At 40.1% G+C, this 23,401-nt stretch overlaps 1 protein-coding gene across 2 annotated transcripts in view; it reads left to right on the top strand.

Moving 5' to 3' along the window:
- Positions 1–14,710: 14,710 nt before the first annotated feature.
- Positions 14,711–23,401, top strand: part of Ddr2 (discoidin domain receptor tyrosine kinase 2) — a 115,090-nt gene continuing 106,399 nt past the window's right edge. Inside the window, exon 1 of one of the 2 annotated variants that reach the window (XM_048356573.1) lies at positions 14,711–14,918. The gene's annotated coding sequence lies outside the window, so the exon portion shown is untranslated. Of the gene's footprint in view, positions 14,919–15,227; positions 15,459–23,401 lie in introns of those variants that run through there. The other variant, XM_048356572.1, reaches the window with a different exon arrangement.

Here is a 23,401-nt window from a genome sequence, read left to right as displayed (position 1 = left end):
GACAGGTATCTTCTAAATAAGTTAGTGGTAAAAGAAAAAAGTTTAAAACAGAATGTACCTCTACCATTTTTATACGTGTGTTACTCGTTTTTTTTTTTTTTTTTTTTTTTTTTGGCCAGTCCTGGGCCTTGGACTCAGGGCCTGAGCACTGTCCCTGGCTTCTTTTTGCTCAAGGCTAGCACTCTGCCACTTGAGCCACAGCGCCACTTCTGGCCGTTTTCTGTATATGTGGTGCTGGGGAATCGAACCCAGGGCCTCATGTATACGAGGCAAGCTCTCTTGCCACTAGGCCATATCCCCAGCCACACGTGTGTTACTCTTACTAGAACTTTTAATTTGTCATACACATCTAGGTCATTATGACTAAGTCCTTTTATTTGAAAATAACTCCTTCTAGCAGTTCTTGTTGAAGTGTCTGTTACCAAAGAATTTCTGCAGTTACAAAACCTGGTAAAATCTTAATTTCTTCTCCATTTTTGAGGGAAGTTTTTCTGAACATGGAGTTCTTGGACTTCTTTCTCTAAGCACTGGGGTACATTTCCTGTTGCCTTCTGACCTCTGTGGTCTCTGGTGAGGAATTGGTACCAATCCTGCTGTGGTTCTCTTTTTTATGGTTCATTTTTTTCCTATGATTTTTTTTTTTTAGATTATCTTTAACTCTTGGTCATTCAGTCATGTGATTATAGTGACTCTGCATTGAGAACTTATAATGGTATTCGACTTGCTGTTCATTAAACTTCTTGGGTGTGCAGATTAATAGTTTAAACCAAGCACAGGATACTTGAGGGACATTCTCTTTCTCTCTCTCTCTCTCTATCTCTCTCTCTCTCTTTCTTTTTGCCAGTCCTGGGCCTTGAACTCAGGGCCTGAGCACTGTCCCTGGCTTCCTTTTGCTCAAGGCTAGCACTCTGCTGCTTGAGCCACAGCACCACTTCTGGCTGTTTTCTATATATGTGGTGCTGAGGAATTGAACCTGGGACAATTTGTTCCTATATTCATTCTGCCATATCTTTCATTCTAGGACTTCCATTATATATGGCTCACAAGGTTATGTATGACCTTTAGTCTTTGTTCCTTTGCCTATATTTTTTCTTCATATTTCTTAGGCAAGATAATAACAATTGTCCTATATTTAAATTCAGTAAAATATTCTGATAAGTTCACAAGATTTTTTTTCTTGTACTAGAAATAAACTCAAGGTTGAGTCATGCCCCAGCCCTTCATTATCTGGTGGTTCTGATGGAAAAACAGATCTTATTATCATAGGGATTTTGTTTTATTGATGGACAAACGGAGGTATCAAAATTCATAGTTCACACCAAAATAGTATAAGCAATTTTTATCCAAAGACTGTGGCCCTGTGAGCTTCAGTACCTTCTACTTGGTTCAGAGGATGAATAAAAAAAGGACTGACAGAATGGTGAAGCAGGACCTAGCAATTTATTCTTACTATCATATTAGAGATGAGCAGAATGCCAGTGTTCCATGCCTGTAATCCAAACTACTTTAGGTAGGCTGAGCTTTAAGGATTGGAGTTTGAAGCCATGGGGGAAGAAAAGTCTGAGTTACTTATCTCCAATTAGCAAGCAAAATGTCAGACTGGAGCTAGAACATCAAGTATAGTTGAAAAAGTAGAGCAAGAACAAGAGGACTTGAGTTCAAGCCCTGGTACTAGTATACTAGTACTGGTTCTCTCTCTCTCTCTCTCTGTCTCTCTCTCTCTGTCTCTCTCTCTCACTTTCTCTCAGCTATATTGTCATGTCTCATCTACTGTACAGTAAAACAACTGTACAATTTATGGAGCAAAAGCTTACTTAGCATTTGCAAATCAAGCCTAGACTGAAAATGTAGTGAAAATTAATATTCAGTTTGTAGGCCAAAATGAAAGTTCTTTTAAAGATATTTCCTCCCTTTTATTTCAAATGTACAACTAGAATTAAGATGATAGTTTTGTATTTCCATAATCTATTTTTTTTTCTATATTGAGCCCTTTTAGGTCCCCAAACCCAGAACACCGCTTTTATTTCAATTTGATTCGTCTTTTTCTCTGAAAACTGCAAATTAAATCCTTTTCTATTATCCCCAAAACAGGCTTCCTTCATCCTGGGTTCTCCAATAACTGCTCCTTTGTGATGAACCAAACAATAGCAAACCACCAGTAATCTGTTGCTAGTTTAAATCCTATATTTAACCAGAAAGTTGTTTAATCAGAAACATAATCTGACCTATTGGGTAACTAGAGTTTGTTTAATGTATCTGAGAGTAATATATATCCATCTCCAACTGGAATATTCTCATCTGGCTTCTCAGACACAATAGAGACTGCTGAGTCCAAAATAGCACACACCAAAATTATATCATTTGATAAAATTTGAAGGTAGAAAATTAAAAGTTTAACCAATATTTTAGTTTTATTTTTATCATTCCGCAGAATGTTTTTGGTGTGGTTGGCTTTACTTTAAGATTTTTTTCCTTTGAAGTACAGAATTCTTCATTATTCTCAAATATACATTTTTTGGGGATGATTATATAATATTGTGTTTCAAAACTGAATACTTTGTGGGTTGCTTCTAGTGACACAGTCTTTTAAACTAATTCCAAAGTAGAAAAAAATGCTAGAGAGATGGGATTGAGAGGCAGGCTCCACTCCCCACCCCCCCCATTACTGTGCACCCCCCCCTCCCCTCAGGGCAGCTGCTCTCAGCATTTGCTTCTCTGGGTCTCCTACTCAGTTTTCTAAGTCAGTGATAAACGACTTCAGATTTAAACCAATTGATTGGGTCCTCTTCACAGCAGTTTTTGGAGATTGGTACTCTACACCAGATTGGGATTCAAGGTACAGGGGCTCTGTGAACTAGGGATGGTTTTCAGAGATATAACACTTGCCTTACGTGTGCAAAGTCCTGGGTTCCATCCCCAGCCCTGGAAAAAAATATATAAATTTGTTCTCACCTTACTCAGATAGTAACAAGAGTAACTTAAAGCTTGTAGCTTACTCTTCCCTTCTCTATACTATGGACCAGAACTCAGGTATGGTGGGTAGGGGTAGGGGTGTGGTAGAGATGGAGTAGGAGTAGGAAAGGAGTTGGATTCAAGGAGCCTGAAGACCTCTTCAGGCACTTAATTTATTTCTGCAACAAAACCAAAACTTTCTCTGATTATGCGCTCTAAGTGTTCATTATCTAGTGCTTTTGACTTTTCCTAATTTCTATATATGTAGTCTGTAGTAATATATATCATATAATACATACTATGTTTCTATGTTTAATATTCATTAGATGTAATAGTACTCACATATGTGTATATATATATATTATATTCTGTCTTTTGCATTCTAACTAGTAGCTTTTATTGAGTGTTTTGTGTGAGGCAGATACTACTGCAAGTCTTTGAATGAATAAGCTCAATTCTTTACCATAATCCCTGGGGCATATATTAGAGGAGAGAGGCCCAGAGAAGCTAACTTGCCCATAATTACCTTGGTAGTAAGCAGCTGAACTTAAACTCAAACAGCAGGTACAGGAAACATGACTGCAGTGCAGCTCTACCACCTTGTAGGTAAGAATCCTGTTTTACCTGAATATAGCTTCAAGCTACTCTTTCTGTTCATCATTTGCCTTTTAGTATAAACTTGAAAATAGTATTATTCCTTAACACCCCTCCCCCCATATAAGCTGACCCTCAGTCCTTTGTTTTTTACTTCAGGATTCCTCACTTTTCTATCCTTTGATCTTCTCTGACCATATCTGAATATGTATACATGTATATATGATATAGACAGATAGATAGCTGGTGTTCCCCTTGTTTGTTCTTATCAACCTGAATATTTTCCTCTCTTCTCATCTACATGTGTGTGCCACTGTTTGAGACTTGGTTATCATTAATTTTTCCTGTAAAATGTTTTGCATGTTTTGGCCTTGGGAGCTTTGCTGGCCTGGGTCTATCTACCTTAAGTTCCAAACTGTGTTTGTTCTTTAAGACTTGACAAAAATGTGACCTTCTTTTTGTTTTCTTTTTTCCCACTAGGCAGTACTTCAGGGATGAAATGAGAGGCTAGCAAGTCCTCTGCCACTTGCGTTATGCCTCAAGTCTTCAATATGCAGCTTCTTCCAGGAGGCCTTGGTGACTCACCCAACAAGAAATAATCTGCTGTTCCTCTAAAACTCTCTAACATTTCATCTAGATCTCACTGATGACATGTTTCCTACTATGTATTAAAGTTAGGGATTGTAGTTCTATTACAAGCTGCAACTAATGGGGATCCAAATGTAAATAAGATGTAATTCCAGCTTTCAAGAAACTTTGAGAATGTTTATACAGCTGTGTACTACTAGCAGCAAAACAAGATCCTCTCATTTCTATCAGCATAGATGAACCTGGAGGACTTTATGATGACTGAAATACTCCAGACAGAAACAGGCACAAGACTGAATGATCTCACTTGTGAAATCTGAAAAAAAGAGCTTATCTTTCTTAGAAGTACAGAATATAATAGTGGGTATTAGAGTAAGGGAAACATCAAGGCCACGTTCGTCAATGGGTACAAAATTACATTTACACAGGAGGAGTAAGGTTGAGGAGTTGGCTGACTGTAGTAATACTTTTTTTTATTGTGTATTTCAATATAACCAGAAGAGAGGATGCAGAAGTTTCTCATCTTGAAGAAATGCTAGATCCAGAGCTTTGATCATTACCCAGTGCGTGTGTGATTGAACATGACACTCTCCTCCATGGGCACATGCAACTATTATGTTAACCCAAAATCAAAATACAGCCTAAAAAAGTTTAGAGGCTGATAGAGAGGATGGAAGTTTGAATATTCTCTATGTAGAGGAGGGTGAAGGGGGAGATGAGACTTGCTAGCTAGTGGTCTTGAAATAGGACGTTAGTTGTGGATGTGCCTGTGGGGGAGGGTTGAAGGAGAGACTCATGGGTCTTGGGGAGTTATCACCTTCTGAACTGAAAACCCTTCTCTTCTTTCTTTGGAAACATTTGGGGCAGAGGGACTTGAGATTTATAAATCACTCAAGGAAGTGTGTATTCCTATTTTTCTGGGTAAAGAGCAGTTAACACTGAGAGAATAGTTTCTATGAATGTCCTCGATATGAGACCAAAGGAGGATATTCTTAGAGGAGGAACACAAGGGCTCAACAGCTATATCCATCTGATCATATAAAACAATATGTAGTGAAATCAACTCCAGGAGAGGGCAGCAAGAGTTTTATTTCTTTTTGGCTATTTTTGTTTTCTTTTTCTCCTTTGTTCCTTTATCTGCCTTTGGGAGGGAAAGGGAGGGTACAGAACAAAGGGTGAAAAAAATGCAGCTGTGATACTCACTAGATATTATGTTGAAAATGAACTATACAACTTGTGGGTGAGGATGGGAGGGGAAAAACTGGGAGAGAGAAAGGGAAGGGGTTGATACTGTTCAAAAAGAAATGTACTCTTTATCTGACATATACATTGGTAACCCCTCTGTACAATGTCACCTTTACAGTAACAGTAAAAATGCATTCAAAAAGGAAAAGAAAAACAAAGCAACAGATGGGAAGCATTACAGGGATGAGAAGAGTCGTATGGGACCCAAGGTAAGGGAGAGTTTGGGAATGGGAGCTAGAAAACTGGATACTCATTTGCCTTTGTCTTTTTTCTACACATTGACTTCCTTCCTTTTTCTTTATTTCCAACCTTCTAGGTGATGCAGAAAATATTGCCGCTGTGGTCTCAAAGTTGATCTTTTTTCTTTCCAAATTGTTAGTCAGATGAGACTTACATCTCTGTTCTGTTTTCAAATCTTAGAAAACAGAATTTGAAGAAGAGTTTAGATTATGTGTTTATCCTGATCCTGTCAATAACAGTCCAGGAAGTGGAAGAGGCCAAATTAAAGCATAAATTCTTGTAGAGAAGGGAGACTAACCAAGAGTACTGACCTCTAAGTATACCAATAAACATCAACCATGCTTGGCCTATGTAATGCTAGTGAAATTTGGACTCAGAGTCAAGATGATACATAGGTTTAATTCTAGGTACACTAGTGTAATTGCATCCATCCTTCTACCTGAATCTCAGGTGACCCTAAGAAGGTGGTGCAGGGGGAGTCTGAGTCTTCAGGTGAGAGCCTCAGCTATAGGGGGTAAGCGGGGTTCAGACTCAGTGGGAAGGGTGCAGACTCAGAACCCATTACTCCAGTCACCTCTGCCCCATATCTCAAATAAATCCTAAATTTCCCATAAGAAATTTCTCATACCTCTAATCTTCCTCCCATTGAAGAGATGGGGCTCTCGGTGGGTTCAGCAAAGAAAATGGGTCTGCACATCTCGATCTACACTCTAAGAGAAGGCTGACACCCTGTGGGATGATCTCCAGTCTCCATTTCCCTTAAGCTACTCCCCTCACCCTCACAGGGCTTAGAGATGCTTTACTTATTGCTTCCTATTTCTTTTATGAGCTTTCAATGTCTTCCATGTTCCAAATGAAAGCATCTGGGGTTCCTGTTAGGATGTGAAGGACCTTGAAGAATGAAGATTCCATCAAAACGGCCAATGCTGGAACCTTCCCAGCAGTCCAGGATCAGAATCTGCTTTCTGTTTTGAAAGGCGAGTTGCGTGCTGCTGGACAGTCCACACTGGAATTGCACATGGAAAAATAGCATTGGCGCTATAAATTCCTTTGTGCTCTGAAGTCGGCTGTGTATTAGAAACAGGGAGGTGGTGTTTATGGTGTAACTCAGGGCAATGGGTTGGCATTAGGAGCTGAGTGATAGGACATGGTGCAATTCTCTACAGCGAGAGGGCAGAGGATGGAGTGATTTTCTTATTTAGAAGCTCCCTCCTGATAGACGCTCACTGACTTCCCAGTGCCCTCCACATACAGATGAGAAAAGTCAGGTGAAGACCTATAAGTAAAGCCTCAAATAAGTAAAAATTATTTGATTGGTCCAACTTCTTGGATTCCTAATTGGACAGTCAATGGGAATTATGTTGTTTCTTCTACAGAGGCTGGGAACAAACCTCAGCCCAGAAGCAAGGCCGCCGGGGCGTCTTCAAGTTTCATAAGGAGGGTTATCATTATGTATAAGATGATTGCTCCAAACCAAAGCCTGAGCATGGAAAATAGTACTGCGGTTGAAGCTCTGTTCTGTTCTGACATATGGATGAAGGGGGAGCTGGGAGGGAGTTTAACTAGCTGATGGCTGTCCTGGCTGAGGACAACAAGGAGAAAGTACAGTGATATCAGGGGACATTCAGGATAAATCTAAAGCAGAACTTTTTTTTTTTTTTAATGGTAGTGGGATTTAAACTTGGCCCTTGTGCTTACGAGGCACTCTACTACTTGAGCCATGCCTCCAGTCTTTTTGGCTTTTGTTGTTTTTCAGATACTGTCTTGTGTTTATGTCTAGGTTGGCATAAATTTTTTTTTTTACATATGTTTTCTGGGATGATAGATGTGTGCTACCATGCCAGTTTTTTGTTGTTGTTCTTATTGTTGAAGTCTCACTAACATTTTGCAGGTGCCAGCCTCCAACCCATATCCTCCCTATCTCTCACCTTCTGCTTAGCAGCTGTCTCCTCATGGACTCTTGGGACTGAGTGTTGGTAAACAGTCAGGCTGTTGAAAGGCACTGCTCAGTACCTTTCATTTGGAACCATTGAAAGGGAGGACTCTTTCTTACCTAAGGACAGTGTGAGATTCCAGGCTGTGGGCTGAAGAAAAGCTACATTTTTAATATGATGATGTTTCAGCAATACTATCCGTAGCCCTCACGCTTCTCATGGAACTCAAGTCCAGTAACAATTTGGAGTTTTCTGGGCTTCCTTTTCCACCTTTCTTCTCAGAATTTCTGCCAAGGAGAGAAACACCTATTCTTTCTCCATGAGGCAAAGAGAAGGAAGACTAGAACAGCAGGCGGGGAGACCAGATAACCTAGAACAGGCACGGGGTGCCTGGGGGCTGTGGGAAGATTTGCTGTTCATACCAAATGATCAGAAGGGGCCCTGAGCATCGTAAAAACTGCACTTAGGCTCAGATTCTGTCAATGGACAGTGAAAGAGCACCAGTGAGCGATTACCTCCCGAGCTTCCCTTTCCTCATTGGTACCACAGGGATATTAATATCTGCCCTGAGTACACAATGGGCTGTCTGAGGGTGGGCTGACATCATGTCTCTTAAAGCACTCCCTCAGCCATGGAATACTCCATGTGGCATTGTTCAAGACAGACAGAGAAGCATCTGCTTTCTGACAGGAACTTCCACTCTGTCTTTCCTCAACTTTTAGCTCATCCCTGGGAGTAACCAGGCAGGCTGACTGGAAATTCTTTTCTAATTCCCATTTCATTCTCCAGGAGAAGTGTTCAAAAGGAGCTGCAGAGTCACTGACAAGCTTCAGGGGGCAAACAGGATGGGGAAAGGGGAGACAATTTCCATGATTCCCCATATCCATAACTAGACTTCTATCCCTGTGAATGTAAGCACACATGATCGCTCAACTTCTCTGAAATCTTTTCATTCTTGCCATGTAAGCACACACCACTTCATTGTCAACATAGCGTGCACACACATACACACACACACACACACACACACACACACACACGCAAGACAGAGATACACACATTCTAAGTCCGCAAGGGATGACCTGAGCTAGGGCAAGCTAGTCCTCTGTGCATTAATTTCATCATCTGGACATTGAGGAAATAATAGATAGTGTCTCCCACCACATTCCTTTGAGCATTACAGGAAGTAAAAATAAGTTGAAGTTCCTAGAAGAATGTCTGGCACACTACTGGGTAAATCAGCTCTTACTGAATAATATTTTTTCTTGGTAAAGTCTAATTTCTTAAAAATTCAGAGATTTTTCAAGTTTCATTTATTACTGGAATAGCAGATAATTTTGAGGTATCTTATAATGTATGAATTGAGTCACCTATGAGTGTAAATCTCTGGGATTATTTTTATTTACTTAAAAAATTTTGTTGTCTTTAAGTAGTTTTACAAAGACATTGCCATTTAACATAGCAGTTCATGAGTACAAAGCCTCTTGATCAGTGTGACCCTCTTCAACATTCTCATCCATCTGGAACTATTTATTATGATCATTTCCCCCTGCCTCCCGCCCCCACCCCACAGCAAAGAGATAGATGAGCTAATGTGATACATATCTGATGAGCCAAAATCTTCACACCCAGATTCTGCAACCAGCCTTAAAAAAATAGTGGTCTTTCTGTCATTCACCGGTATCAGGAGATATACATTTCAGAGGTAAGACACCGTTTTAGGGTCACCATCTTTAGATGTATGTAGACACAAGCAGAAATGGTTCATTTTGTGAGGAAAGGTGGGTTAAAGCAAGATGTGCCGGGCTATAAAGAGAGTGAGAAATAAAGAAGAGACAGAGAGGAGACTTGAAAGCATGAGAAAGAAGAGAGCAGAAGACAATAGGTAAGACATGCCTGGAATCCCAGTACTAAGGGCGGGAGAAGGATTCTGCCTTTAAAGCCAGCCTCAGCTACAAAGCATCCAAACAAAACAAAAACAAAAATAGAACAAGATGAAGAAGATAATGACAAAGAAGAAGGAGGAGGAGACAAAAAAGTGCTGGCTAGATTTCTGTTGACTAATATCTGGTTTCAGATCTTTTTCTTTGGTGATTCTGAGGTTTAAGCTCATGCTTGATAAGCAGGCATTCTACTACTGAGTCACATTTCTGTCCCTGTTTTGTGCTAGTTTATTTACTTATTTGTTTATTTATTTGTTTGTTTAGTGCCAGTCCTGGGGCTTGAACTCAGGGCCTAGGTGCTATCCTTGAACTTTTTTTCTTTTTTGCTCAAGGCTAACTCTCTACCACTGAGCCACAGCTCCATTTCCAGCTTTTTTTGGTTTTGGTTTTTGTTAATTGGAGATAAGAGTCCTATGGACTTTTCTGCATGATTGCGATTCTCAGATCTCAGCCTCTTTTTTTTTTTTTTTGTCCAGTCCTGGGGCTTGGACTCAGGGCCTGAGCACTGTCCCTGGCTTCTTTTTGCTCAAGACTAGCACTCTGCCACTTGAGCCACAGCACTACTTCTGGCCATTTTCTATATATGTGGTGCTGGGGAATTGAACCCAGGGCTTCATGTATAAGAGGCAAGCACTCTTGCCACTAGGCCATATTCCCAGCCCGGCCTTCTGCATTTCTACTTATGTTTTCAATTCCTATCCTCAGCTGGGTTGAAAAGCCATGCATGGATCACTGAAGTCTCCTCTGCTTAGTTGAAGAACAGCTCAGAGATCAGCAGTTGGTCCCATGCTGCAGCCAGTGTCATCGAAAATATGGTTGTGTTCAAGTCATTCATTTCATTTTAATCCTTAGTCCCACCCATTTTCCTGTTAATGCAACAATTCTATTCTCTTTAAAGGTTAAATAATACTCCATTGTGTACCTACTCTAGGTTTTACTTTTAATCCATTAATCTGTTGATGGAACCTAGGAATCCATAGCTTGGTTATTGTGAATAATGTTGCTCTAGACACGAGTGCGCAGGTATCTCTATTTTATCCTGACTTCCTTTTTGATATACACTCAAGAGTGATATAGCAGGGTCATATGGGAGCTCAACTGCCAGTGTTCTTGTACACAAAGCAAGCCCTCTTGCCACTAGGCCATATTCCCAGCCCCATGCTGCCAGTGTTCTTTTTTTTTTTTTTTTTTTTATTAATTGGACATAAATTTTTTTTACAAGGTGTTGTGCAAAGAGGGTGCAGTTACATAGTAGGGCAGTGTGTACATTTCTTATGATATCTTACAACCTGTTTTTCTATCCCTTGTCTAGGTCAGGTTGACATATATGCAATATACAATGTATCAAGAACATATACAGTATTCACAGACTTGGTCTCTACTGTCTCTCCGTCTCCCTTTGTTAACAGTCATATATCAGGGAGATCATGCCCCTTTGTTTTCTGTGTTCTAGGCTTGTCTCACTCAACATTATTTGTTCGAGTTCCGACCATTTCCCTGCAAATAACAATATTTCACCATTCCTAATCGCTATGTAGTATTCCATTGTGTATAAGTACCATATTTTTTTGATCCATTCGTCTGTGGAGGGGCATCTGGGTTGTTTCCATATTTTAGCTATTGTGAATTGTGCCGCGATAAACATGGTAGTACAAATGCCTTTTTGATATCTTGGATTTTGCTGTTTAGGATAGATGCCTAGGAGTGGTATGGCTGGGTCATAGGGTAGGTCTATATTGAGCTTTTTGAGAAACCTCCATACTGTTCTCCAAAGTGGTTGTACTAATTTGCACTCCCACCAACAATGGAGAAGGGTTCCTCTTTCCCCACAGCCCCTCCAGCATTTGTTGTTTCCTGAGTTCAGAGTATAGGCCATTCTAACTGGGGTGAGGTGGTATCTCAGGGTTGTTTTTATTTGCATTTCCTTTACTAGCAGGGATGTTGAGCATTTCCTCATATGTTTCTTTGCCATTTTTATATCTTCTCTTGAGAAGTCTCTCTTTAGCTCTTTTGCCCATTTCCTAATAGGTTTATTGGGCTTGGAGGGGCTTAGTTTTTTGAGTTCTCTGTAGATGACCGATATCAGGCCTTTGTCTGTTGCTGTGCTGGTAAATATCCTTTCCCATATCGTTGGCTGTCTTTCTATTTTGGTGGCTATGTCCTTAGCTGTGCAGAAACTTTTTAATTTGTAGTAGTCCCATTTGTCGAGTCTTTCTCCTATTTGTTGTGCCCCTGGGACTCTATTCAGGAAATTCCTTCCTGTGCCTATAAGTTCTAGTGTCTTTCCTACTCTGTCCTTCAGTAGTTTCAAGGATTCAGGTCTGATGTTGAGGTCCTTGATCCATTTTGAGTTGATCTTGGTGCATGGTGATAGGCTTGGGTCTACTTTGAGTTTTCTGCATATGGCTGCCCAGTTCTCCCAGCACCAGTAGTTGAAGAGGCTATGTTTATTCCATTGTATATCTTTAGCTCCTTTGTCGAATATCAGTTGGCTGTAAGAGTGCGGTTTTATTTCTGGGTCTTCAGTTCTAATCCATTGGTCTTCCGATCTGTTTTTATACCAATACCATGCTGTTTTTGTTATGATGGCCTTGTAGTAGATCTTGAAGTCAGGTATTGTGATACCTCCAGCATTGCTTTTTTTGCCTAGAATTGCTTTGGCTATTCTAGGTTTTTTGCTGTTCCATATGAATTTATGGATTGGTTTCTCTATTTCAGTGAAGAATGTGGCTGGGATTTTGATAGGTATTGCATTGAATTTGTATAACAATTTGCTGCCAGTGTTCTTGAAGAAGCTGTGTATTGATTTCCGTAGAGGCTGCAGTAATTTACACCTCCACCAACAGTACATAGGGTTTTCTCACGCTACATTCTCACCATCATTAATTGTTTGTTGTCAACTTCTCTTCTGTCTCTTCTCTTTCTGTGTTTGAACTTAAGGCCTTGTACTCATCCAGCTTGATTGCTTAGCTGGTGCTGCATCAACTGAACCATGCTTCAAATCCTCTTTTGGCTGATTAATTAGAGGTGGAGTCTCTTGGACTTTCCTGCCCAGGCTGGCCACAAATCACAATCCACCAAATGGCTCCCAGCTTGTCATTGTGTTTTGATGATAGCATTTTGACTAGAATGAGATATTTTTGAGATAAGGTCTTACTTTTTCCAGGTTGGTCTTAAACTCACTATCCTCCTATGTTTGCTTCCTGAGTAGTGAAGATTACCAGTATGCAACACCACACCAGTATATGTGTGTTTCTTAAACTGTGTAAGCGACATTTCTTTTGCTTTCATTCATTTTATTTCCTAAGGGATCACAAATGGCCTAGCCTTTAGCCATCTAGAGGCAGAAGTGATACAGTTATTTCAATTCTCCCTACTTGAATTTATTTGAACCCTGATGAAGAAGAAATGACCTTGACACATTTCCTTACTTCTAATTCACACTATCTCTTGATCAGTCTAAGTAGATCCATTCTATTTTTAGTGTCTTCTTAGCAAAAGAATTCTGTACTGCTTCTCAGTTATTCATTTTCAGTATAAAAAAACCGCCTCATAACTAAGATATATTACCTTCTATGGAACATAAATAATTCTGATGGCAATGACTCATAGTTCCCAAGCCAAACTAACTAGGGGGTGAAATCTGTGCACAAACGAGTAATAAAATAGTATTTCTCCACATCTGTTCCTACAATATTAAGGAATTCCAGCCTTGCTCAAGATCCTATGAAATAGTTCTAAGAGTTCTCAGGAAATGTCCTCTGTTTTCTGTAAATTAGTCTTTCTAGCTTTGAAGCAGAACTGGTCATGTTCTTTCTTTACAGGTCTGCTTTCTCACGACAATGGCTGGTCAAGGTTGAGAAACACAGCCCACCGCCACCTGGCAAGCACTATCTCTGAAAATAAGCTGAGGTCTGATGACTCTTTGCTTGCTTGAATGCCTCTCAAACATCTTTAGAGTAGAGTACCCTTTGCAGCTCTTCCTTGTTCTTGTGTTGGTAACATCTATTACCTAGAGTTAAGATTGAACCCTGGACTTGTCTCAGAACAGGCCAAATAATAGAGAATTTTGAGTGACTATTTTGAATGACAGACATGGTCATTGTCTTTGAGCTGCTCTTTACCTTTGACAACGTTTAATTGTAGTGGGGACATCTTTTATCCATTGAATCTGTCTTCACTCAATAAATTCTTCCCCAGAAATATCCTTGGTTCTCCTTCTCTCCCTTTGCTGGGGCTGCTCATCCTTCCTCACACCTGATTTTGTGATGCTGTGAGCTGTTTGAAGAGTCTTCTTACTAGGTTTACCTCTGTCCTATGTTTTCTCCTTGTAAAGTGACTGGAGGTCTCGTTTTCTATCTCTTTGATTTTGTGTTCACCCTTTGTCTCTGTGGCTGCTCTGTGAAGAGTCTCTCCATTTTTCGTGTCCTCTTCTAGCTGTGCAACACATACCACAGCTGCTTTGACTCTCAGAGCCTTTTAGATACATACCCCTGGCACTGGATCTTAATTTCATGGCTACCCTTGTTGGTAGATTCTTTGCCTCTGTTTCCCTTGTGAAACATCTCATGCTCCCCCAATTACTGTGGGGATGGGGTGGCTCTCTCTTTCTTCATGGCCCCACTTCTCTTCCTGCTCATCTTGAAGGCTATAGACTCCCAGATTAAGTATAAGCGTGGAGAGTTAGTGATAGCTCAGAACAAAGAGGTGTCTTTAGGGTGAGATGAGCTCTCAAAGGCAGGCTAGACTTTCTTAACTCCCTTTTTGCCATGTGCCTTCCTCCACGGATCCGCTGCCCTTGAGTGGTTTCTTGCCCTGCACTTCACAACACCCACAGAAAATCTGTGCTCTGTCAGGAGTGAGGGAAGCTCAGAAGGACTAAGGCTGGAGTCCAGAAGGATGGAGAGGATTATTAGTTATCACTTAGATAGCAGAGCAAGGGTGTCTTTCCTCTGTCCTCTACACACAGCTTTCATGATCTTCACCCTGGCTGCAGGAAGGAAGAACACAAAGAAGAAAGAGAGAAAAAGAAGGAGGAGGAGGACGAGGAGGAGGAGAGGGAACAAATCATAAAGTCTATAAAGTCCTTGTAAATGCGTGTGTTTTCATTTAACAGCCATGAATCCAGGACAAAAACAGACCCTCAGTGGCAGCAGCCAACTGAGAATTGAGTCGGGGAGGAACAAAAAGCTTAAAAAATTGGAATCCTGGACTCTGGAACCATCTAGATTTTTTTTTTTTTGGTAGAGGAGAGGGGGGAGGGATTAAATCAAATCTTTCTGAGGCGGGCTGTGCATTGAGCTCTCATGGACCTAACAGCTAACGATTCTCTCTAGGCATGTGATCTCAGCTATCTGGGAAAACTTCAACTGGAAGAAACTCCAAACTTGAAGTTGTGCTTAGAGATCCAGCTCCAGCTCAAGTAAGGAAAATGAGGTGTGTGTGTGGGGGGGGGAGGTGTCCTAGATGGGGATCAAGTCCTAGATGGCATCGAGAGGGCGCCAGGATGTGTGCCGGTGGGGATAAGGCGGAAGGGAGCTACGTGTTTAAGTCTGTTCTATGGTTTTACATATTTTTTCTTCTATGAATGGGTTTTGCTGTAAATTATAGCGTTGCCCATGGTCTCTTGGGTCAAAAGAAATAGTCTCTAAACAGAAAACAGCTCTGATTGGTGATTTTCCTTCTTCCCTCCCCAACCCCCCTCCTAATTGAAACCAAATGTGCAATATATTGGATGCTGGGATCCCTGGCGCTCTCCCAGGAATCCTCAGAATGTGAAGTTCCTCTCAAAGGCATCTTGCATCAGCCTGTGGATATATGCCTACCACCACACCGGCCGAGGCCGAGGGACGGAGCGGCTCACAGCTGATTCCTCTTTTGGGGTTGGGGGTGGGGGGGGCGGCACGCAGTGGATTATAACTCTGGTTTTCTTCTTTGCAAAACTGTGCACCCCTGGATGAAAGTAAGTGATGTGGAGTTATTTTTTTTGGTTCCCCTTTTCTTTCTTTTCCTTTTTTGAAAATGAAAGTTCTGAATATACTTCTTTCAGGAAGAGTTGTCTCAGGAAAATATTTTTTTTTTTTTTTAGTCAGAGGGTAGGGGGATTTCAATCAAGGCAGGGAAAGGAAGAGAGGGGGTGGCACAGACCTCAGAAGTCAGATCTCACATTTCTGGTGGTCTGTTTTTGTGTGTTGCCGGGGCAAGGGGGCGTGGGGAGGGGGAGACAACAAATAAAGAGTGCTAAGAACTCAAGAAGGCCGAAGTAAAGTAGCTGGAGACAGAAGCAGCTGCAGGACACAGCTGCCTGAGCAGTGTTAGAGCAGTTGGAAATGTTGGCAGACGAGACAGGCCGACTGCAGAGTCAGGCTCCGGGTGCAGGGCAGCGGAGCTTGGAGCTAAGTTTTTGGGCATTTAGTGGTAGTGTTTGAGGGTCCTGGGTTTTGGAGATAATATACCCAGTACATTTTGTGTTTGGGGGCAGTTACTGATATAATTGTGACAAAGACAGTGGGAATTAGGGGTGGCTTCATGCTGAGGTAGCTGGGAAGGGAGGCCAGCGGTGAGGATTTTTCTCAAGCTTCCTAGACTTCTGGTGGTGCTGCCATGGGGTGACTTTCCCTTTGTTTCTCAGTGGTTGTGACTACTTTCCCTTGAGATCTTTGAGTCCAGGCCCAGGTTCTGGTCTCAGGTTCAGGTCTCAGCCAAAAGAAAAGAGAGTTTTCTTGTGGCCCAAAGGTCTCAGGCCAGCCATTTGAAGAGAGAGCTCACTGTTTCTCAAGTCAGTCCCCGGCCTCAGCACCATTTTGCAAACTGTTCTCCCTAGGCATCTTTTCCTTGGAGCAGTGAGAGTCCGGAAAGGAATTCATTTGATTCCCTCCTCTTTTAATAGCTGCCAAAAGGGACAGGAAGGGGGTCTGACTGACCTGTTCAGGGGCTCAAAGCACATTGAAAATGGAGTTCAAAAAAGATCAAAGTTCTTGCTACAGGGAATCAGGGCTCTTTCCATTCTGTTTGTCTCCTTTCATTTTCCCTTATGTGTTTTTATCCTAAACTGAGACAATAGAGGCAGTTGTACTCACAGATTACCACAAGGATATTAGTTATCACCAACAGAGAGGATGCCAATGGTGGTACATCATCTAGTGGGATCTATGGATGGTTGTATGGGGTTGTGTATATGTGTTGGTGGGGGGATAAAAGACAATATTTGAGTTCTTTCTAGGCCTTAGGCTCCCTGCTTCAAGATTTGCATGCATTACTTGACTAGGCATTATATCTAACTAATGGGAAAGGAGATTAAGGTTTAGAGATGAGAACTGAGTTGTTTAAGGATGTGATACTTGTTCTGTCTGGCTCTTAATTGTGTGCTCTGAATTACTGAATTGTATGCTCCAATGATACTGCCCTCCTGCTCTCTGCACATGTACTGCTGACTTTTGGAGTCAAACTCCATGTTTCACTCAGTGACCAGGAGGTAAAGATCCCAGGGTAAGGGAACAGTGTGGATCTCCTTTCTGAAGCCACTTTTGCAGTTGCATGAACTTTTTATTAGGATCTTGGATGGGATGTGGGTGAATTTCTACATATTTAACATATACTTACTTTTGTTATGTATAGAGCCTGAGATTTAGAGTCTAAAGATCTAAGTTAAATTTGGACTCCATCTTTTACTACTTTCTGCATTTTGCTTCTGTGCTCATTACATGAATAAGAATAGGAATAGTTGGTTTAGCTGTGTGTGAAATTCTGAAATGAGTTGTCTCCACCATCTTCATGTCCATCTCCTTTGAATGGAAGCAGTTCTCCTAATAGGGAATATTCTTGCGTTTTCTCTCTGAGAATTGTCTTGGGTTGGCCTGGTTTATCTTGATCTCTCACCCAAAGAAGAGGAAGATGAAAGACATAAGGTTTCTTTAAGCATTGCCAGGATCTGAAGAGTCTCCAAACAGGAGGACTTTAGTCAGGAACAGCCTCCCTACTTTCTCCTCAAAGGTGATTGACATTGGAGGAGCTTCAAATACAGCTGAGGGCTCAGGTCCTTGACCCAGGAACATCTTCCCCATCCTCTGCTTCACTTTTCCACTTGGAGCCTCTAGTCAGAGTTACAGCATCTCCTGGGTGTGTGGAAGGCCAAGATTGAGAAGAGGTCCCACCCCTATTTCCAGTTAAGATCCATTTTCTTTGTAAACCTCAAAAGTAAGGAAAGTGGAGAAGGTGTTGCCAGAATCTTTTGCTTGGAAATGTCAACACTCTTCATACCCAAGAGCAGAGCAGAAGCATCCTCAAGAGGAACTTCATGTCTACCTTTCTCCCCAACCTCCCTGTGAACTCTCTTCTTCAAGACTGGAAGTCATGTGAATCAGTATCACATGTAACAAATGTAGTTCAAGCCTTCCCATAGGATTGCACTTTTAATCGACACTAGTAAAATTAGAGTAGCCTCCCCATATACCAATGCCACCAATGCATTGTAAATGAATGTTAATGTTCAAACATCTTCCCTCATATTCTCTGACTAGGTACACTTCACATCAGCTACACCTCAGACCCAAATACAGTCCCACAGGCATCCAGAAAGCAAACAGCCAACTGAAAACATGCCTCCACTGACATGCTAATGTTCTGTGTCAGCTCCATAAATGGTGACCTGTCTGCAATGCAGACACACTGGATTCTTTATACCCCCTTCCCTTTTTGAGACTGTGCAACATATGAATCAACCAACTCTTTCCCCACAATAACTACTCAGTCCAGAGATGTATCCAATATCCCCAGGCATTCCAGGGCTTCTTTCACCAGGAAATTTGGAACCCTAAGTAGACCTTAAGGATTTCTGTGGCCATTAAAATATCTCAGGATAAAGAATGCTTAAAACTGCCCTTAGGCAATTGTAATGTGAACTAGGTATAAGTAACTCTACTAATCAATCTTTAAATGAGTTGCTTTTGACATTTAACTATATTTCATTCTGTTCAGTACATACTTATTGATATCCTACTAGTGTAAGACAGTGTGCACAATAGGTTTTTAATAACAAAGGAACTAAGATGTCTAGATACTTTTCCAGGAATATTCACTGTGACACCAACCATCTAATTAGAATTTCTATTTCTGATTGAACAGAGCTCTGATCTTGCCCTGTCTCTACTCTGCCATCTTGGATTTTCATACTAACCAACTGATGACCACATTTACAAGTTCTCTAAACTTTTCCTATCTCATATAATTGCATTATTCTTATATGGTCTGGCTGAACATCACTATCTTATTTTTATTTCCTTTCTAATTTTGTGCTTTCTTCTTTAACATCTACATTTTTAATATCAACTATCTACAATGCCTAATCCTACCATTGGGCAAATGAGATATTTATTAGCTAGCATCTAATTTTGGTCTCGAAACACTGAGTAAGGTCAGCTGTCAGCTAGCCCTCGTATCAGTGAGGCCTGGAAGAGCAGTGCAGAAGTCAGGAAAGCTTATTATCCCCGAAAAGCTCCCGGGTTTAGGCTGGCTTTTCCTGGAGGCTGGACATTATCTGTAATGGATGCACACATTAAGTTGTCTTGTGGTTTGTATTTTGTGCTTAGGCCCCAAATAAATCTTTTTTTTTCAATTTTTTAATATCAAACTGATGTACAGAGAGGTTACAGCTTCATACGTTAGGCATTGGATACATTTCTTGTACTGTTTGTTACCTTGTCCCTCGTACCCAACCCCTCCTCCCCCCTTCCCCCCCCAGGTGTTCAGTTCACTTAAACCAAACAGCCCTGCAAGCACTGCTCCTGCAGTTGCTCGTCCTCCCAAATAAATCTTTAAGGAACTCTTTGAATCCCCTTCTCAGCAAATGGTCATTGAGTGGTCACTTGGTTTGCTGTGCACGGTCTGTGGTTTAGTGAGCAACAAGATCAACAAAGTCATAAACATTTGTGATCAGGTTTTGGGAAATATATTATGAATTTGGATAAAGGTTATGAAAAATTGTTATATTGAAAAATTGAGTTAATAAGACTTGGCTTTTTAATTTTTACTGAACTGTAACTGAAAATAATTTAAAAATAGTTCTTTGATGGTGATTATCCACACAGCCAGATGTTGTTAAAAAAAGACCCGACTTTTTATTATTCCTAATTTCCTTCTTAAAATGAATAATTTATATTTTAGAGCACCTTTAGCTTTATAGAAAAAACTGAGAATAGAATACAGAGTTCTCATATATTTACTGTATCCTTTATACACAGATCCTGTATTACATCTTGCATTAGTGTTGTACTCTATTTTTATTGATTATTCAATATGTAGTTATTACCTATTTTATTACCTATTTTATATTCCCTGTTATTTATTTTGGAGGTAGATAAGTATAATAATACTTATTTCTCTTGAGTTATAATTTTATACATGTGTAGTTTAAAGTCTCATTTATTAAAAAAGTTACTGCCCACTGAGTCTATTCTTAGCTTAGTGCTAGGGCACAATAGTATCAGCACATGTGAACACTTCCTAAATACCCACTGAATAAATGAATCAAATGGAAATGAAGATCTAGAAGTAAATAACAATCTTTGTTCTTAGGAACTTGGCATAGCAGATGATAGGAGAAAATTTCCTAAGTACATAAAATATGGTTGAAACATTCAGGAAGGCAACATTATCAGCATAGGCAAATAAGCTACCCAGCCATTACCAACAACTCAATATTCCTTAGGGGCACTATATTCCTCATCATCTTTGTCTTTATTGTCAAAGTTTTCATTATTTTCCTGAATGTGCTCATCATCGTATGCCTGAATTCTATATGCATTAAAAACGAATCCCCACATTCCCAGAGTCATACCTCAATTCATTTCAGTGCTCTACTCCCAGAGGCATATAAAATTGAGAGACTGTGGAAGGCTGTTGAGTTCGTCCTTTAGGATGCAACCTTTAGAGATTTAGGAGAACAATCTGAAGAAGGCAGTGGGAGTTAAACTCACTCATAATGGTTAACTCTTTCCTAGTCAGCTGTAGTTCTAATTATATATATGTATATATATACATATATGTACATATATGGAGTGTGTGTGTGTGTGTGTGTGTGTGTGTGTGTGTGTGTGTGTGTGTGTGCTGACTTCAAACTGTGACCGTCAGATCTCAGACTTTTGAGTAACTAGGATTATAGGTGTGAGCCACTGGCACCTGACTCATTTTAAGGCTGAGATGATGTCATAATAGTATTAAAGGAAATTAAAAATAATTCTGAATTTCAATAAAAATCATAGCAAGTTGTGGTTTTTGACTGATGGTTTCTAAAGTTTATATGGAGTTGCAGGTATGGCAGCCTACATGTTTAATCCCAGCATTGAGGAGGAGAAAGCAGAATGGTCAATTCAATGCCAGCCTGAAGTATATATTAAGACAATGTCTTCATAAAATAAAATGAAAAAAGTTTATATGGAGAGAGAAAAGGTACAGAATATGCAGTTCAATATTGAAAGAAGAAAACAGTTGGAAGAATGACACTAATTGATCTCAAGATGTACTATAAAGTTATAGTAATCAAGGCAGTATGGTATTGGCAAAGTAATAGAGAATTAAGTCCATGAAACAGAATGGAGAGGCCAGAAATAGCCCATGTAAATATAGTCAACTGGAATTTGACAAAGGAGTGAAAACAAGACCACAAGGAAAATGGTCTTTTCAACAAATGGTGCTGGAACAACTCAATAACCTCATGAAAATATAATGAATCTAGACATAGAGATGACTACAAAGGTAAACTCAAACTATATCACAGCCAGGTTCTGATGGCTCATACTCAGAATCGTAGATACTTGGGAAGCAGAAAATGGGAAAATCGTCATTTCAGACCAGCTGGGTAGAAAGTTTCAAAGACCCCTTCTCAAACTATGGCTGGGTGTGGTGTCAATGTACCTGTCAACTCAGCTGTGTGGGGAAGTCTTCAGTGAGTGGGTTGTCCAGGTGCATGCCTAGATAAGAAGCAAGATCCTAGCTCAGAAATAATGTATATGTATATATCTATTATATGAAAGAAATAAATACAGGAAAGAATTGATAAACTGGGTCTCAATCAAATTGAAAACCTCTCTTATGCAAAAGGAAATGTCAAGAGAATAAGAATACAGGCCACTCATTAGGAGAACCCACTTGCAAAAGGCATAACTGGGAAAAGGCTTTTCTGTAAAACACATAAAGAACTCTTAAAGCTCAACAACAAGAAATAGAAAACTGGTTTATAAATGGACAAAACACTCGAACATACACTTCACAAAACAAGGTATATAAAGGTCAAGTAAGTGCATGAAAAGTTGATCAACATCACTGAGGAATTTCCAGGTAACACAACAATGCAATACCAGTATACTCCTATTAGAATTTATAACACTTATGATACAAAATGGCGGGAGAGTGCAGTAGAAAATCTTATTCATGGCAGAGGGAATTTAAAATGGTACAAGCAGTTCAGAGGATAGTTTAGTTCCTGACAAGGCTAAACCCTTAACATACAAACTAGTAATTCCTTAATGATTGTCCAAATAAGCTGGGCGCTGGAGGCTCACGCCTGTAATCCTAGTTACTCAGAGGCTGAGATCTGAGGATCCAGGTTCAAAGCCAGCCTGGGCAGGAAAGTCCATGAGACTCTTATCTCTAATTAACCACCAGAAAACCAGAACTGGCACTGTGGCTCAAGTGGTGGAGCACTAGTCTTGAACTGAATTGCTTAGGGATAGCACCCAGGCCCTGAATTCAAGCCCCAAAACTGACAAAAAAATATTGTCCAAATAAATTGGAACAGTACGTCAACATTAAAAAACACACATGTGGATCCTTATATTAGTTTTATTCATAATTCTCCTTCCTTGAAGGCTGCCATGATAGCCTTCAATAGGAGCATGGTTATACCTGATATATATCCACATCATGCAACCTTATTCAGGACTGGAGCTCAATAATGCAAACAGTAATTTGTCATTCACATTTTTTCAGTCTTTTTTTCTTAAAAAATTATCCTGAAGTAGTTGTACAAAGGAGTTGCCATTTAATAAAGCAGTTCATGAATTCAATGTATCTTGATCGGTGTCACCCCTTTCAGCATTCTCACCGGTCCCTCTCCTTCGCATGCCTTTCCTCATGTTCTTAACTTCATAGGATATACATTGGATTCTTGACTGCATTTCCTCCCTCTTCTCCTTTGTACTTGTTTACTGCTTTCCCTTTGAACCCACATCATCCCTTTTGAGTACCTGCTTCCTGGTGTTTTATTTTGCTGAACTTTGAGTTTGTCTTTCTAAGGAATTACACTATGTGAATTCTCCCTAGAATCTTCCATATTTCAGTAAATACACTTGTATGCATTTGCATACCACTCAATATATTTATTTATAACTTTATAAACTAAATATAGCTTTATACATATAAGGGAAAACATGCATCATTTGTCTCACTGGGCCTGACTTGCTTTTCTTAACATAATTTTTTCCAGGTCTTTCCAGTTCTTTACAAATGGTACAATATCATTTTTTTTCTAATGGATGAGTAAGATTCATATATATATATATGCATATATATATTACATTTTCTCGATCTGTTTATCCACTGAGGGGCATTTGGACTCATTCCATACTTGGATATGGTAACTAGTGCTGCAATAAACATGGTTGTGCTAGAGGCTTTAATGTATCCTGGCTTATAATCTTTTGAGTAAAGTCAGCCTACAGAATGGGAGATTTTTGCCAGCTATATATCAGATAATGACCCAATATCTAGAATATACAGAGTATTTAAAATTTTAAAGCCTCAAAAACAATAACCCAATTAAGAAATGGGCTAATGAGTTGAAGAGAATCTTCTCAGAAGACTTAAAAATGGCCAATGACACATGAAGAGTTTTCAATCTCTAGCCTTAAA

This window comes from Perognathus longimembris, chromosome 11 (genome assembly GCF_023159225.1).
Source record: "Perognathus longimembris pacificus isolate PPM17 chromosome 11, ASM2315922v1, whole genome shotgun sequence".
NCBI lineage: Eukaryota > Metazoa > Chordata > Mammalia > Rodentia > Heteromyidae > Perognathus > Perognathus longimembris.
Note: the sequence above shows the minus strand (reverse complement) of the source record. Positions and strands in the feature narration are given on the sequence as shown.